The sequence below is a fragment of the Ovis aries genome, chromosome X, assembly GCF_016772045.2.
Source record: "Ovis aries strain OAR_USU_Benz2616 breed Rambouillet chromosome X, ARS-UI_Ramb_v3.0, whole genome shotgun sequence".
NCBI lineage: Eukaryota > Metazoa > Chordata > Mammalia > Artiodactyla > Bovidae > Ovis > Ovis aries.
In genome coordinates this window covers 65477471-65494841 of record NC_056080.1, presented here as the reverse complement: position 1 = coordinate 65494841, position 17371 = coordinate 65477471, and the positions used below count along the sequence as shown (strand labels likewise).

The following is a 17371-nucleotide window of genomic DNA, read 5'->3' as shown; positions in this document are numbered from 1 at the left end:
GCCTCTTGATGAAAGGGAAAGAGGAGAGCGAAAAAGTTGGCTTAAAGCTCAACATTCAGAAAACGAAGATCATGGCAACTGGTCCCATCACTTCATGGGAAATAGATGGGGAAACAGTGGAAACAGTGTCAGACTTTATTTCGGGGGGCTCCAAAATCACTGCAGATAGTGACTGCAGCCATGAAATTAAAAGACTCTTACTCCTTGGAAGGAAAGTTATGACCAACCTAGATAGCATATTCAAAAGCAGAGACATTACTTTGCCAACAAAGGTCCATTTAGTCAAGGCTATCGTCTTTCCAGTGGTCATGTATGGATGTGAGAGCTGGACTGTGAAGAAAGCTGGGCATCGAAAAATTGATGCTTTTGAACTGTGGTATTGGAGAAGACTCTTGAGAGTCCCTTGGACTGCAAGGAGATCCAACCAGTCCATTCTGAAGGAGATCAGCCCTGGGATTTCTTCACAAGGAATGATGCTAAAGCTGAAACTCCAGTACTTTGGCCACCTCATGCGAAGAGTTGACTCATTGGAAAAGACTCTGATGCTGGGAGGGATTGGGGGCAGTAGGAGAAGGGGAAGACAGAGGATGAGATGGCTGGATGGCATCACTGACTTGAAGGACATCAGTTTGAGTGAACTCCAGTAGTTGGTGATGGACAGGGAGGCCTGGCATGTTGCGATTCATGGGTTAGGCAAAGAGTTGGACAAAACTGAGTGACTGAACTGAACTGAATGCATATATATATATATACATATATATATATGTGTGTATATATATATATAATGCATATATATATATAAGGCATAGGACTGGAAAAGGTCAGTTTTCATTCCAATCCCAAAGAAAGGCAATGCCAAAGAATGTTCAAACTACTGCACAGTTGCACTTATCTCACGTTACAAAGTAATACTCAAAATTCTCCTAGCCAGGCTTCAACAGTACATGAACCGTGAAGTTCTAGAATTCAACCTGGTTTCAGAAAAGGCAGAGGAACCAGATATCAAATTGCCAACATCAGCTGGATTATCGAAAAAGCAAGAGAGTTCCAGAAAAATATCTATTTCTGCTTTATTGACTATGCCAAAGCCTTTGACTGTGTGAATCAAAACAAACTGGAAAATTCTTGACGAGATGGGAATACCGGACCACCTTACTTGCCTATTGAAAAATCTGCGTGCAGGTCAAGAAGCAACAGTTAAAACTGGTCATGGAACAACAGACTGGTTCCAAACTGGGAAAGGAGTACGTCGAGGCTTTATATTGTCACCCTGCTTATTTAACTTAAATGCAGAGTATATCATGCGAAATGCCAGGCTGGATGAAGCACAAGCTGGAACCAAGATTGCTGGGAGAAATATCAATAACTTCAGATATACCGATGACACAACCCTCATGACAGAAAATGAAGAGAAACTATAGAGTTTCTTGGTGCAAGTGAAAGAGGAGAGTGGAAAAGTTGGCTTAAAACTCAACATTCAGAAAACTAAGATCATGGCATCCGTTCCCATCACTTCATGGCAAATAGATGGGGAAACAACAGAAACAGTGAGAGACTTTATTTACTCTCCAAAATCACTGCAGATGGTGACTGCAGCCATAAAGTTCAATGACACTTGCTCCTTGGAAGAAAAGCTATGAACAACCTAGACAGCATATTAAAAAGCAGAGACATTACTTTTCTGACAATGGTCCATATAGTTAAAGCTCTGGTTTTTCTAGTAGTTATGTGTGGATGTGAGAGTTGGACCATAAAGAAAGCCAAGCACAGAATAATTGATGCTTTTGAACTGTGGTGTTGGAGAAAACTCTTGAGAATCCCTTGGTCTGCAAGGAAATTAAACCAGTCAATCCTAAAGGAAATCAGTCCTGAATATTCATTGGAAGGACACGTGCTGAAGCTGAAACTCCAATTGTTTGGCCACCTGAAGCAAAGTACTGACTCATTGGAAAAGACCTTGATGCTGGGAAAGATTGAAGGCAGAAGGAGAAGGGGACAACAGAGGATGAGATGGTTGGATGGCATCACCAATGTGATGGACATGAGTTTGAGAAAGCTCCATGAGTTAGTGATGGACAGGGAAAACTGACGGGCTACAGTCCATGGGGTCACAAAGAGTTAGACACGACTGAGCAACTGAACGGAATTGAATTGAATGCATATATATGGAATCTAGAAAGATGGTACCAAAGAATTTGTTTGCAGGGCATCAGTGGAGAAACAGACACATACAACAGACTTATGGATATGGGGAGAGGGGAGGAGAGAGTGAGATGTAAGGATAGAGTAACACGGAAACTTACATCACCATATGTAAAATAGATAGCCAATGGGAATTTGTTATATGTCTCAGGAAACCAAAACAGGTGCTCTGTATCAACCTAGGGGGTGGGATAAGGAGGAAGATGGGAGGGAGGTTTAAGAGGGAGGGAAGATATGTATACCTATGGCTGATTCATGTTGAGGTTTGAAAGAAAAGAAGAAAATTCTGTAAAGTAATTATCCTTCAATTAAAAAATAAATAATTTTTTCAAGATACAAGGACACTACTAGAAAAAAGTGTCAATTGATATGATACATCACATTCATAGAATGAAAAAATAATATATAATCATCTCAATAGACAAAGCATTTAACAAAATTCAACATACATTTATGATTTAAAAATTCATAAAAATTTAGCATAGGAGGAATGTGTCTCACCATAATAAAGGTTATTTATGAGAAGCCCATGCTAATACCATATACTTGGTGTTAAATGGTTGAAAGCTTTTTCTCTAAGATCAGGAACAAGACAAGAGTGTGCCCACTCTTACCACTCCTATTTGACATAGTACTGGAAATCTTAGCTACAGCAATCAAGCAAGATAAACATAAAATGTATCAGAATTGGATAGAAAGAAGTAAAAGTGTCTTTATTGGAAGATGACATGATTATACATATATATATATATATATATATATATATATATATATATAAATGCTAAATATTCAACCAAATGAAAAGCACGATACAAAATCAACACACAAAAATTAGCAACATTTATTTACTCTAGAACATTATTTTTTTTAAAAAATAAAGAACTTGATCCCATTTATAATAGCATCAAAAAAAAAAACCCAAGGAATAAATCTAACTAAAGAGATGAAAGATCTCTAAAAACTACAAGAAATTGAAATAAAGTGAAGAAGATACAAATAAATGGAAAGGAATCCCTTGTTTATGAATTAGAAAAATCAATATTGTTAAAATGTCAATACTACAAAAAGCTATCCATATATTCAAGGCAATTTTTATTAAGATTCTGAAGGCATTTTTTAAGATATAGGAAAAGCACTACTAAAATTTATATGGAACTTCAAAAGACCCTAAATAGCCAAAGAAATCCTTTAGAAATAAGAACAAAGCAAGAGTGTTTCTCTCAGAAGTTTCTCTGTTTTTGGAAAAGGTTGTTCAGTGATTTTATCCAGTGACAACAGTGTGTCCCAGAATGACGAAGTGCCTTTTAAAAGATCACTGAAATTGGATGGTCTATTAAAAGCAAATGCATTTGATCCTTCAAAAATCACAAGAAAGAAAAGTGCTGCAGCCTATTCTCCAAAAGCTACTGCTGCTGCTAAGTCGTGTCAGTCATGTCCGACTCTGTGCGACCCCATGGACTATAGCCTACCAGGCTCCTCCATCCATGGGATTCTCCAGGCAAAAGTACTGGAGAGGGTTGCCATTGCCTTCTCCGTCTCCAACAGCTGGAACCTGCCAAATGAACCCATTTGCTTCTTCCACAAGCTCTAAAGAGGAAGACAGTAAAAATAATCCATCAAATGAAACGAGGAAAAACTGGAATCATTTCAGTATAACCAATAAAATGAATCTACCACACAAAACAATGACAAATTCATGGTGTTGCTACCTAAAAAGTTGAGAAATAACGGAAATAATGTAAAATCTAAGTAGTATACAGGTTTTGGAAAGCATTAAAGAGCTTGAAAACCTCATTGGCATCTCCCTTGCATAATGTGTCTAAAAAAAAAAGAAATGCATAAAATAAAGGACTAATGACAAAAGTAACAAAACAAAAAACATTTGAAAAGAAAAATTCAGGACTTCACAACAAAGGTATTTAGGAGAAATACACTAACTGTGAATGCCAACTTCTGTATCTGGATAATCATGTTTAAAGAAACAGAATAGATGCTTGTAAATAATTTTCCCAGTAAATATCAGATCATAGCATGGGCAGGTGTATGTCTATATAAATTTTCTTGCAGCTAATTTAAACTTTCTGTACACACTAATAGATAATCTCAATGTAAATAATATGTTTCTTCTTGACCCTTTAAAGTAAGCCAGCATATAGAAGAGGATCTTGACTTATATGCTGTATCTCATATGCTTCTGTATAGTTTGAGCATTTGTGAATAGACTTAATAAATCATGAATGAAAATGACAAAAAAAGAGAATAAAGCAAGAGTCATCACACTTCAAAACAGTATGTACTAACATAAAAGCAGACACATATACCAATAGAACACAATTGACAGCCCAGAAATAAACTCAATAATATATGGTCAACTAACATTTAACAAAGGAACCAAATGGAGAAAAGACAGCTTTTTCAATCAATGGTGCTGGAATAATTGCATTTTCACATGCAAAAAATAAAATCGGACCCATAACTTACACCACTTACAAAAATTAACTCAAAATGGATTAAAGACTTAAATGCAAGAAATGAAATCATGAAACTCTTGGAAGAAAACAGCAATAATGCTCCTTGATGTAAATTTAGTAATGATTTTTGGACACCTAATCAGGGAAGCCCCACCTAACCCCAAGCAACACAATAAAAAATAAACAAGTGGAAAGAACCTCCAAGATAACAGAAGAATAAGACATGGAGCTCACCTTCTTCCCAGAGATACTACAAAATTACATCTACATGTGGCATAACTCCCACAGAACATCTACTGAATGCTGGCAGAAGACCTCAGACTTCCAAAAAGGCAAGAATACTTCAACGTAACTGAGTAGGGCAAAAGAAAAAAGAAAAAAATATATATACAAAGGAACTTGAGCCTCTGGGAGGGAGCTGTGAAGGAAGAAAAGTTTCTAATACTATGAAGTCCCCTCACTGGCAGAGACAGGAGGCAGGGAGCTTTGGAGCTTCAGAAGAGAGTGCAGTGTTCAGGGGGCAAAATGGAAAGTCCTGCACAGAGAGTCAGTGCCTATTGGCACTCTCTAGCCTGAGATATTTGTTTGCTTGCCCACCAGGGCAGGTAGGAACTGAGTGCTGAAGCTTGAGCTTTGGAGGTCAGACTCCAGGGAGAGGAGGGAGTTGGCTGAGTGAAGACAGCCTGAGGAGTCCAAAAAAGAAGCCTTGGCCCATCAAAGAGACAAGGGACCATGGTTAGGGGGTGTACAAGGAGAGAGGTTTGCCTGCTCACAGGCAGCAGGGCACTGCCTGCATGAGCTCCAGGTGCAGACTTCAGCCATGACTACTATCTCAAACCCTAGAGGCAGACATGGACTGCTACTGCTGCTATCACTGCCACAAAGTTCCTGTGAGTAAGTGCAGGTCACTGCCCACACCTTTACAGAAGACTATGAAGCCTGCCACTGCCAAAGGTCCTATGATCCTGGACCAACTTACTCAGGAAAGTGCATGGCATGCCCTGTGCTATTGCAAACTTCCTGCTGGTCTCTGCCACTGCAGGCATTACCCACATGTCCCAAATGTGGCTGTCATATCTCTCCCACTCTTTGGCTTGAGTGAGTATGCCCTAATCATCTGCTGCTTTCACCCCCTCTCACCTGGGCAGGAAACAGACACCAAAGTGTGGTGGGGCCAAAACCAAAGCTGGACTCCAGAAGTGGCACAACCAAAGAAGAGGAATGGAAACCTCTCCTGCAGCTGCAGGAGCTGTGGATTAAATCCCCTCAATCAGACTGGTAAACCTGCATCTGTGGAATATCTGAATAGATAATGAATGTTCTCACAATTGAAGCTGTTCTAGGTTTAACAACTGTGGACACTGGGGACAAATACACACGAGAACTGGGTCTGCTGTTCAGTTCTGAGCCAAAGTCTGAGCCTACTCCACAGTGCCCACAGCAGGTCCAAAGACAGTACTGAAGGACTGGAGGGGAAGGCAGGGATTGGCTCTGACTCACTTAGCAAGGAAGGACACTGACAGCTGAGGTTCTGGGAAAATATAATTATTACTACTAATTTTTGTTTTGTTCTATTGTTCTTTTTTATTATATTTTATTTTTTCCTAATTTTTTCTTCTCTTTTTTTTACTTTTAATATATTTTTTCTATTTTTACTTCACTTTTTTGTTATAATGCATTACTTCCTTATTTTTTTCTTTTGCTCTCTTTTAATCTCTGTTTAACTATATTTTTACTCATAGTTTTGTGTTATTTCCTTATACTTTATTTCTTTTTTATAATTTTGTGAGCTTATTTTATTCATTTTTTGCCTTTTAAAATTAGCTTTATGCTTTTGATTTGTTTTGTTTTTGTTAGTTTAGTTTTTATTGTTGGTTTACATTGTGGGTTCATTTATATCTTTGATTGCTCTCTTCTCTCTTGTTTTCTCTGTTTTTCTCTCTGTGTGTTTATTTGTCTGTTTTTGTCTGTTTTTGTCTTAGGGGTTTAATTTGTTCATTTCCTTTTTTTTTTCCTCTTCTGCACCATGAAACTTGCAGGATGCTGTTTCTCTGGAAAGGGTGAGGTCTCAATCTCTGAGGTAGGACAGCCAAGTCCAGGATACTGGACTGTCAGAGAGCTCCCAGCCTCAGGAAATACTAATCAGCAAGAGCTTCCCCAAAGGTCTCCATCTCAATACCAAGACATGGCTCCACTCAATGGCTAGCAAACTCCAGTGTTGCACACCTCATGGCAAACAACTAGCAAGACAGGAACACAGACCACTCATTAGCAGACAGGTTGCCCAAAGTCATAATAATCTCAAAGACACCCCAGAATATACCACCTGATGCAGCCCTGTCATCAGAGGGGCAAGATTCAGATTAGCCCACCAGAATACCAGGAAGCCTACCCAAGCCCCTGGACCAAACTCAACCACTAGGGGCAGACACCAGAAGCAAGAAGAAGAATGACTCTGCAGCCCACAGAAAAGAGATTTCAAACATAGTAAATTAAACAAAATGCAAACACAGAGAACTATGTTGCAGATGAAGGAACAAGGTAAAAACCCACAAGAACAAATAAACGAAGAAGCAATAGACCTCTTCGATCTACCTGAAAAAAATTCAGAGTAGTGATAGCAAAGATGACCCAAAATATCAGAAATAGACTGGAAAAAATACAAGGAATGTTTAACAAGGACCTAACCTGATGTGAAGAGCCGACTCATTGGAAAAGAACCTGATACTTGGAAAGATTGAAGGCAAAAGGAGAAGGGGGTGGCAGAGGATGAGATGGTTAGATAGCATCACTGACTAAATGGGCATATGTTTGAACAAACTCCTGGAGATAGTGAAGGTCAAGGAAGGCTGATGTGCTGTAGTCCATGGGGTCACAAAGAATCAGACACAACCTAGGGACTAAACAACAACAAATTAGGACTAAAGAACAAACAGTGACAAACAAAACAATAACTAAAATTAAAAATACTCTAGAAGGAATCAATAGCCGAATAACTGAGGCAGAAGAATGGATAAGTGAGCTGAAATAAATACTGGAAATAACTGCTCCAGAGAGAATAAAGAAAAAAGAACAAAAAGAAATGGAGATTATAGTCCAAAGTTTCCCTAATACAGAAAAGGAAATAATTATCCAAGTCCAGGAGGATTGGAGGGTACCATCCAGGATAAATGCAAGGAGAAACATGCTGAGACATATATTAATTGAAGTAACCAAAATTAAATACATAAAATGTTTGAAAGAAACAGTAAGGGAAAACTACCAAATAACATAAAGGGAATTCCCATAAGGTAATCAGCTAATTTTTCAGCAGAAACTGAGAGGGCTGGAAGGGAATGGCATGATTTATTTGAAGTGATGAAAGGAAAAAACCTATAACCAAGAATAATCTTGATTCATGGCTCTCATTTAGATTTGACAGAGAAAACAGAAGTTTCACTGACAAGTAAAAGATAAGACAACTCAGCATCAGGAAACCAGCTTTACAAAAAATGCTAAAGGAACTTCTCTAGACAGGAAACACAAAAGAAAAAAAAATGACCTACAAAAACAAACCCAAAACAGTTAAGAAAATGGCAATAGGAGCATACATATCAGTAATTACCTTAAATGTAAACAGATTAAATGCTCCAACCTAAAGGCTGGCTGAATGGATACAAAAACAAGAACCATATACATGCTGTCTAAAAAAGACCCACTTCAAACCTTGGGGGTACATTCAGGCTTAAAGTGAGGGGATGGAAAAAGATACTCCAGGCAAATGGAAATTAAAAGAAAGCTGGAACACCAATAATCATTTGACAAGATAGACTTTAAAATAAATATTATTACAAGAAACAGGGAAGGACGCTACATAAACATCACAGGATCAGCCTAAGAAGAAGATATCACAATTATAAACATATACACAACCAACACAGAAGTACATGTGGTCATGTATGGATGTGAGAGTTGGACTGTGAAGAAGGCTGAGCACCGAAGAATTGATGCTTTTCAACTGTGGTGTTGGAGAAGACCCTTGAGAAGTCCCTTGGACTGCAAGCAGATCCAACCAGTCCATTCTGAAGGAGATCAACCCTGGGATTTCTTTGGAAGGAATGATGCTGAGGCTGAAGCTCCAATACTTTGGCCACCTCATGGGAAGAGTTGACTCATTGGAAAAGACTCTGATGCTGGGAGGGATTCAGGGCAAGAGGAGAAGGGGACGACTGAGGATGAGATGGCTGGATGGCATCACGGACTCGATGGACGTGAGTCTGAGTGAACTCCAGGAGTTGGGGATAGACAGGGAGGCCTGGCGTTCTGTGATTCATGGGGTCGCAAAGAGTCAGACACGACTGAGCGACTGAACTGAACTGAACACCCATGAAAGAGGAAATCAACAGTAACATAATAGTAGTGGGGGATTTAGACACCTCACTTACACGAATTGATAGGTCATCCAGACAGAAAATTAATAGGGAAACACAAGTCTTAAATTACACACTAGACCAGATGGACTTAATTGAAATTTATAGGACATCCCACACAAAACCCACTCTCTCTAGTGTCTCATATGGTAAAGAATCTTCCAGAAATTCAGGAGACCTGGGTTTAGTCACCTGGGTCGGGAAGATCCCCTGGAGAAGAAAATGGCAACCCTCTCCAATATTCTTGCCTGGAGAATCCCATGAACAGAAGAGCCTGGCAAGCTACAGTCCATAGGGCCACAAAAATTCAGACATGACTGAATGACTAAGTTACTACCCTAAAATGGCAGAATACACATTCTTCTTAAATGGAGGCAGAACATTCTACAGGACAGAGCACACCTTGGGGTACAAATCACGTGTTAGTAAATTTAAGAAAACTGAAATTGTATCAAGCATCTTTTCCAAACACAACACTATGACATTAGAACTCACTTATAGGGGGAAAAAAATGTAAAAAACAACCCACATGGAGGCTTCAGTTCAGTCACTCAGTCTTGTCTCTTTGTGACCTCATGGATTGCAGCATGACAAGCTTCCCCCATCCATCACCAACTCCTGGAGCTTAATCAAACTCACGTCCATCGAGTTGGTGATGCCATCCAACCATCTCATCCTCTGTCATCCCCTTCTCCTCCCGCCTTCAATCTTTCCCAGCATGAGGGTCTTAACCAGTGAGTCGGTTCTTCGCATCAGGTGGCCAAAATATTGGAGTTTCAGCTTCAGTACGAGTCCTTCCAATGAATATTCAGGACTGATTTCCTTTAGGATTGACTGGTTTGATCTTGCAGTCCAAGGGACTCTCAAGAGTCTTCTCTAAGACCACAGCTCAAAAGCATCAATTCTCCAGCACTTAGCTTTCTTTATAGTCCAACTCTCACATCCATACGTGACTACTGGAAAAGCCATAGCTTTGACTAGATGGACTTTTGTCAGCAAAGTAATGTCTCTGCTTTTTAATATGCTATCTAGGTTAGTCATAGTTTTTCTTCCAAGGAGTAAGTGTCATTTAATTTCATAGCTACAGTCACCATCTGCAGTGATTTTGGAGCCCCCCCAAAAAGAAAATCTCTCACTGTTTCCATTGTTTCCCCATCTATTTGTCATGAAGTGATGGGACCAGATGTCATGATCTTAGTTTTCTGAATGTTGAGCTTTAAGCCAACTTTTTCACTCTCCTCTTCCACTTTAACCAAGAGCCTCTTTAGTTCTTCTTCTCTTTCTGCCATGAGGGTGGTGTCATCTAAATATCTGAAGTTATTGATATTTCTCCCAGCAATCTTGATTCCAGCTTGTGCTTCATCCAGCCTGGCATTTCACATGATGTACTCTGCATATAAGTTAAATAAGCAGGGTGACAATATACAGCCTTGACGTACTCCTTTCCCAATTTGGAACCAGTCTGTTGTTCCATGTCCAGTTCTAATTGTTGCTTCCTGACCTGCATACAGATTTCTCAGGAGGCAGGTCAGGTGGTCTAGTATTCCCATCTCTTTCAGAATTTCCCACAGTTTATTGTGATCCACACAGTCAAAGGCTTTGGCATAGTCAATAAAGCAGAAATAGATATTTTTCTGGAACTCTCTTGCTTTTTTGATGATCCAGCAGATGTTGGCAAGGTGGTGCTGAATTCTCTTAGCTTTTGCTTGTCTGTAAAGCTTTTGATTTCTCCTTCATATTTGAATGAGTTCCTTGCTGGGTACAGTAATCTGGGTTGTAGGTTTTTCTCTTTCATCACGTTAAGTATGTCCTGCCATTCCCTTCTGGCCTGAAGAGTTTCTATTGAAAGATCAGCTGTTATTCTTATGGGAATCCCCTTGTGTGTTATTTGTTGTTTTTCCCTTGCTGCTTTTAATATTTGTTCTTTGTGCTTAACCTTTGTTAATTTGATTATGTGTCTTGGGGTGTTTTGCCTTGGGTTTATCCTGTTTAGGACTCTCTGGATTTCTTGGACTTGGGTGATTATTTCCTTCCCCATTTTAGGGAAGTTTTCAACTATTATCTCCTCAAGTATTTTCTCATGGTCTTTTTTTTTTTTTTATCTTCTTCTTCTGGGAGTCCCATGATTCGAATGTTGGGTGTTTAACATTTTCCCAGAGTTCTCTGAGATTGTCCTCATTTCTTTTAATTCATTTTTCTTTTTTCCTCTCTGTTTCATTTATTTCTACCATTCTATCTTCTACCTCACTTATCCTATCTTCTACTTCCGTTATTCTACTGTCAGTTCCCTCCAGAGTGTTTTTTATCTCATTTATTGCATTATTCATCATTGATTGACTCTTTTTTATTTCTTCTAGGTCCTTGTTAAACCTTTCTTGCATCATCTCAATCCTTGTCTCCAGGCTATTTATCCATAACTCCATTTTGTTTTCAAGATTTTGGATCATTTTCACTATCATCATTTGGAATTCTTTATCAGGTAGATTTCCTATCTCTTTCTCTTTTGTTTGGTTTGGTGTACATTTATCCTGTTCCTTTACCTGCTGGGTATTCCTCTGCCTTTCCATCTTGTTTATATGGCTGTGTATGGGGTGGCCTTTCCGTATTCTGACAGTTTGTGGTTCCTCTTTATTGTGGAGGTTCCTCACTGTGGTGGGGTTGGAAGGATGGCTTGTCAAGGTTTCCTGGTTAGGGAAGCTTGTATTGGTGTTCTGGTGGGTGGAGCTAGATTTCTTCTCTCTGGAGTGCAATGGAGTGTCCAGTAATGAACTTTGAGATGTCAGTGGGTTTCGTGTGACTTTGGGCAGCCTGTATATTGAAGTTCAGGGCTATGTTCCTGTGTTGCTGGAGAATTTGCATGGTATGTCTTTCTCTGGAACTTGTTGGCCCTTGGGTGGTGCTTGGTTTCAGTGTAGGTATGGAGGCGTTTGATGAGCTCCTATTGATGAATGTTCCCTGGAGTCAGGAGTTCTCTGGTGTTCTCAGGATTTGGACTTAAGCCTCCTGCCTCTGGTTTTCAGTCTTATTCTTACAGTAGCCTCAAGTCTTCTCCACCGATACAGCACCAATGATAAAACATCTAGGTTAATGATGAAAAGTTTCTCCACAGAGAGGGACACCCAGAGAGGTTCGCAGAGTTACATGGAGAAGAGAAGAGGAAGAGGGAGATAGAGGTGACCAGGAGGAAAAGAGGGGGAATCAAAAGAGGAGAGAGCATCCTAGCCAGTAATCACTTCCCTATGTGCTCGCCACAGTCTGGATCCCTCCGAGATGTTCACGGTGTTACACAGGGAAGAGAAGAGGGAGGAAGGAGAAAGAGGTGGCTAGGAGGATAAAAGAGGGAATCAAAAAGAGAGAGACAGATCCAGCCAGTAATCAGTTCCCTGAATGTTCTCCACAGCCTGGAACACACAAAGAGATTCAGAGTTGGGTAGAGAAGAGAAGGGGGAGGGAGGAGATAGAGGCGACCTGGTGGAGCAAAACAAGAGGCCAAAGGGGGAGAGAGCAGTCAAGCCAGTAATCTTGCTCCCAAGGAAAAATGGGTACTGAAGATTGGGTTCATACAGGTACAAAATTTATAACAAATGCCAAAAAGCAAAGATTAAAAATTTAGAGTAGGTGTTGGATTCTCAAAAATACAATATTAAAGAAAGAAGCAAAGTCACGAAAATTATAAAATGTATATATATGAAGTTTGCTTTAAATAATAGGGTCTTTTTTTGCAAAGTAATAGTAGGTTATAAAAATGAAAATTAAAGGCATAATAAAGGACTTAAAATAAAAAAGTTTTTTTAATTTAAAAAATGATATTAGTAAAAATATATCTAGGACTTTCTCTGGTGTTGTTGTGGACAGTGTGGGGTCCGTTCATTTTCAGATAGTTCCTTGATCTGGCTTATACTTCTCAAGATCTATAGGCCCCTTCCTATGTAGTCGGTGCTAACTACAGAGTTTTAATCTATTGCACCTGTCACTTCCAAGGCACTTCCCTCTGTTTTATCTTCTTCTGTTTGCTCTTCTCTTCAGTGTCTAATTTCCACCCTGACATGGGGGGGTGGGGGGTGGGGGGTCACTTTTTTAGTCTTACTTGTTCAGTCGTGCTGTGGGGAGGGAGGAACACTGCAAACAAATAACGCTGGCATGTGCTCACAGTGTCTCGGCCACACTGGGTTTGCCCCCGCTCACGGCGTGTGTGCTTTCCCAGTCTACACTGCTTAGGCTCTAGGTTGCTTTGCCGGGAACTCTCTAAGGTGTGCCCTGAGTTGTATGCACTTCCCAGGTCTAAGCTGCTCAGGTTCAGGTTCTCAGGTACTCTACAGAGGTGCAGACTTGGTTGGGCCTGAGTTTTGTGCCCGTCCCAGATCCGAGCAGCTCAGGTGACCAGGTGCCTGGAGAGCTCGGTCGCCTCCAGGTGGGGGCTGCAACTTATCGCCTCCCCCATCCCTGCCGTTCAGTTTTCTGGGTGTACAACTGGTGTGCCTTCTCAGGTGTGCTGTGTGTCTCTTCCGGGGAGCTGATCTCTGGCTGCAACCCTCCTGGCAGATGTCGACCGTCCAGAATCCCAAGAAGTCTTGGTTAGCAATGAAGTTTGCTTGCAGTTTGGTAGAGGATGCCTCTCTGGGGCCACGATTGCCCCCTTCCAGCTCTGGCTGCCCTTGCCTGCCTGTCTCCAGCGGGGGTTGGGCTGGTCCACAGCCAGCTAGCTCTGATCAGTCCTTTGTTCTGTGAGCTGGCCTAGCAGTGTCTTGAAGTGAAGTGAAGTGAAGTTGCTCAGTCATGTCCGACTCCTTGACCCCATGGACTGTAGCCTACCAGGCTCCTCAGTCCATGGAACTCTCCAGGCAAGAATACTGTAGTGGGTTGCCATTTCCTTCTCCAGGGGATCTTCCTGAGCCAGAGATCGAACCCGGGTCTCCTGCATTGAATTCAGACGCTTTACCATCTGAGCTACCAGAGAAGCCAGTGGTGTCTTAGGTTAGGGCTTTTCGCAGGATAGCTATCCCACAGTCTGGGTTACTATCTCAAGTTAGTTCCCTCAGATTGCCCTTGTGGCATTTGGGCCTGTCCTTACCCTAAGCAATGCAGCCCACGCCTCCCTGTCCAGCCTCTGCTTGCTAGTGGTGGATGTGAATGTCTGCACTGCTTCTCCACTGGGAGTTGCTGTTAGGCACATAATCTGTGGGTTTTGATTATTTATTTATTTTTCCTCCTGGTTATGTTGCCCTCTGAGGTTCCAAGGCTCGCCACAGACTCGCCAGAGTGTTTCCTGGTGTTTGGAAACTTCTCTCTTTTTTAAGACTCCCTTCCCAGGATGAATCTCCATCCCTACCTCTTTTGTCTCTCTTTTCATCTTTTATATTTTTCCTACCTCCTTTCTAAGACAATGGGCTGCCTTTCTGGGTGCCTGATGTCCTCTGCCAGCATTCAGATGTAGTTTTGTGGAATTTACTCAGCGTTCAAGTGTTCTTTCGATGAATTTGTGGGGGAGAAAGTGGTCTCCCCATCCTATTCCTCTGCCATCATAGGACCGCCCTTCTGGATGGAAAAGTCTTGAGGCTACTATAAGAGAAGGACCAACACCCAGAGGCAGGAGGCTTAACTCCAGAACTTTAGAACATCAGAGAACTCCTGATTGCAGGGAATATTAGTAGACAAGAGCTCATCCAAAAGTCCCCACATTGAAATGAAACTCCACCCAAGAACCAAGAAATTCCAGTGAAAGACACACCACACTAATTCTCCAGCAAAACAGGAACGCAACACTGAACATTAAGAGACAGACTGCCCAAAGCCATGCCAAACGGATAGACACCCCAAAACCCACTACTGAATAATTAATTGCACTTCAGAAAAAAAACAGATCCAGCTTCACCCACCAGAACACAGACACTAGTTCCTCCAACCAGGAAACCTTGACAAGCCACTGGTCCAACCCCACCCATAGGGAGCAGACTCCACAATAAAGAGGAACCATGAAATTCCAGCCTGAAGAAAGGGTACCCCAAACGCAGCAATCTAAACAAAAGAGAAATACTCAGCAGGTGAAGGAACATGATTAAAACCCACCAAACCAAACAAAAGAGGAGGACATAGGGAGTCAACCTGAAAAAGAATTCAGAATAATGATATTAATGATCCAAAATCTTGAAAACAAAATAGAATTACAGATATATAGACTAGGGACAAGGATTGAGAAGATGCAAGAAATGTTTAACAAGGACCTAGAAGAAATAAAGAAGAGTCAATCAATAATGAACAATGTGATGACTGAGATTAAAAGCACTCTGGAGGGAACCAACAGTAGAATAACTGAGGCAGAAGAGAGGATAAGTGAGATGGAATACAGAATGGTGGAAATAAATGAAGTAGAAAAAGAAAGAAAAAACAATTAAAAGAAATGAGGACAACCTTAGAGACCTCTGGGACAATGCTAAATGCCCCAACATTCGAATCATAGGTTTCCCAGAAGATGAAAAGACAGGGCATGAGAAAATATTTGAGGAGATAATAGTTGAAAACTTCCCTAAAATGGAGGAGGAAATAGCCACCCAAGTCCAAGAAATTCACAGAGTCCCAAACAGGATAAACCCAAGGGAAAACACCCCAAGACACATATTAATCAAACTAACAAAAATTAAACACAAAGAGCAAATATTAAAAACTGCAAGGGAAAAGCAACAAATAACACACAAAATGATCCCCAGAAGGATAAAAGCTGATCTTTCAATGGAAACTCTTCAGGCCAGAAGGGAATGGCAGGACATACTTAAAGTGATGAAAGAGAAAAACCTACAGCCAAGATTACTCTACCCAGCAAGGATCTCATTCAGATTCAATTAATCAAAAGCTTTATAGACAAGCAAATGCTGAGAGAATTCAGTATCACTAAACCAGCTCTCCAACAAATGCTAAAGGATCTTCTTTAGAGAGGAAAAACAGAAAAGGTTTATAAAAGCAAACCCAAAACAACAAAGTAAGTGGTAACAGAATCATATTTATGAATAATTATCTTAAACATAAATGTGCTAAGTGCTCCAACCAAAAGACAAACACTGGCCAAATGGATATAAAACCAAAACTCATATATATGCTGGCTACAAGAGACCCACCTCAAACCTAGGGACACATACAGACTGAAAGTGAGGGGCTGGAAAAGGTACTTCATGCAAATGGAGACAAAAAAAATGCAGGAGTAGCAATACTCACAACAGATTAAATAGACTTTGAAGTAAAGACCATGATAAGAGACAAAGAAGGACACTACATAATGATCAAAGGATTAATCCAAGAAGAAGATATAACAATTATAGGAGCACCTCGATACATAAGACAGATGTTAACAAGTATGAACGGGGAAATAAACAGTAACACAATAATAGTGGGGTACTTTAATACCCCACTCACACCTATGGATAGATAACCAAACAAGGAAACACAAGCTTTGAATGATACAATGGACAAGTTAGACCTAACTGATATTTACAGGGCATTTCACCCAAAAACAATAGATTTCACCTTTTCCTCAAGTGCATATGGAATGTTCTCCAGGATAGATCACGTACTGGGCCATAAATCTAGCCTTGGTAAATTTTTTAAAAATTGAAATCATTTCAAGCATCTTTTATGATCACAACGTGGTAAGATTAAATGTCAACTACAGGAAAAAAAAAATGTAAAAAACACAGACATATGGAGGCTAAACAACGTGCTCCTGAATAGCCAACAGATCACTGCTGCTGCTGCTGCAGCTGCTACTGCTAAGTCACTTCAGTCGTGTCCGACTCTGTGCGACCCCATAGACGGCAGCCCACCAGGCTCCTCTGTCCGTGGGATTCTCCAGGCAAGAACACTGGAGTGGGTTGCCATTTCCTTCTCCAATGCGTGAAAGTGAAAAGTGAAAGTCAAGTCGCTCAGTCGTGTCCGACTCTTCGTGACCCCATGGACTGCAGCCTACCAGGCTCCTTGGCCCATGGGATTTTCCAGGCAAGAGTACTGGATTTCTCCTCACAGGAAAAATCAAAAAGGAAATCAAAATATGCAGAGAAACAAATAAAAATGAAAACATGACAACCTCAAACCTATGGGATTCAGTAAAAGTAGTGATAAGAGCGAGGTTATATTTCAACAAACAAAAGCCCAGGACAAGATGACATCACAGGTGTATTCTATCAAACATTTAGAGAAGAGCTATCACCTATCTTACTCAAACTCTTCCAGAAAATTGCAGAGGAAGGGAAACTTCCAAACTCATTCTATGAGGCCACCATCACCATAATACCAAAACCAGAC

The 17371-nt window shown here is 40.6% G+C and overlaps 1 pseudogene; it reads left to right on the top strand.

The window, feature by feature from the left end:
* LOC114111614 (centromere protein R-like) overlaps positions 1–4179 on the top strand; it is a 45557-nt pseudogene extending 41378 nt beyond the window's left edge.
* Positions 4180–17371: the final 13192 nt, after the last annotated feature.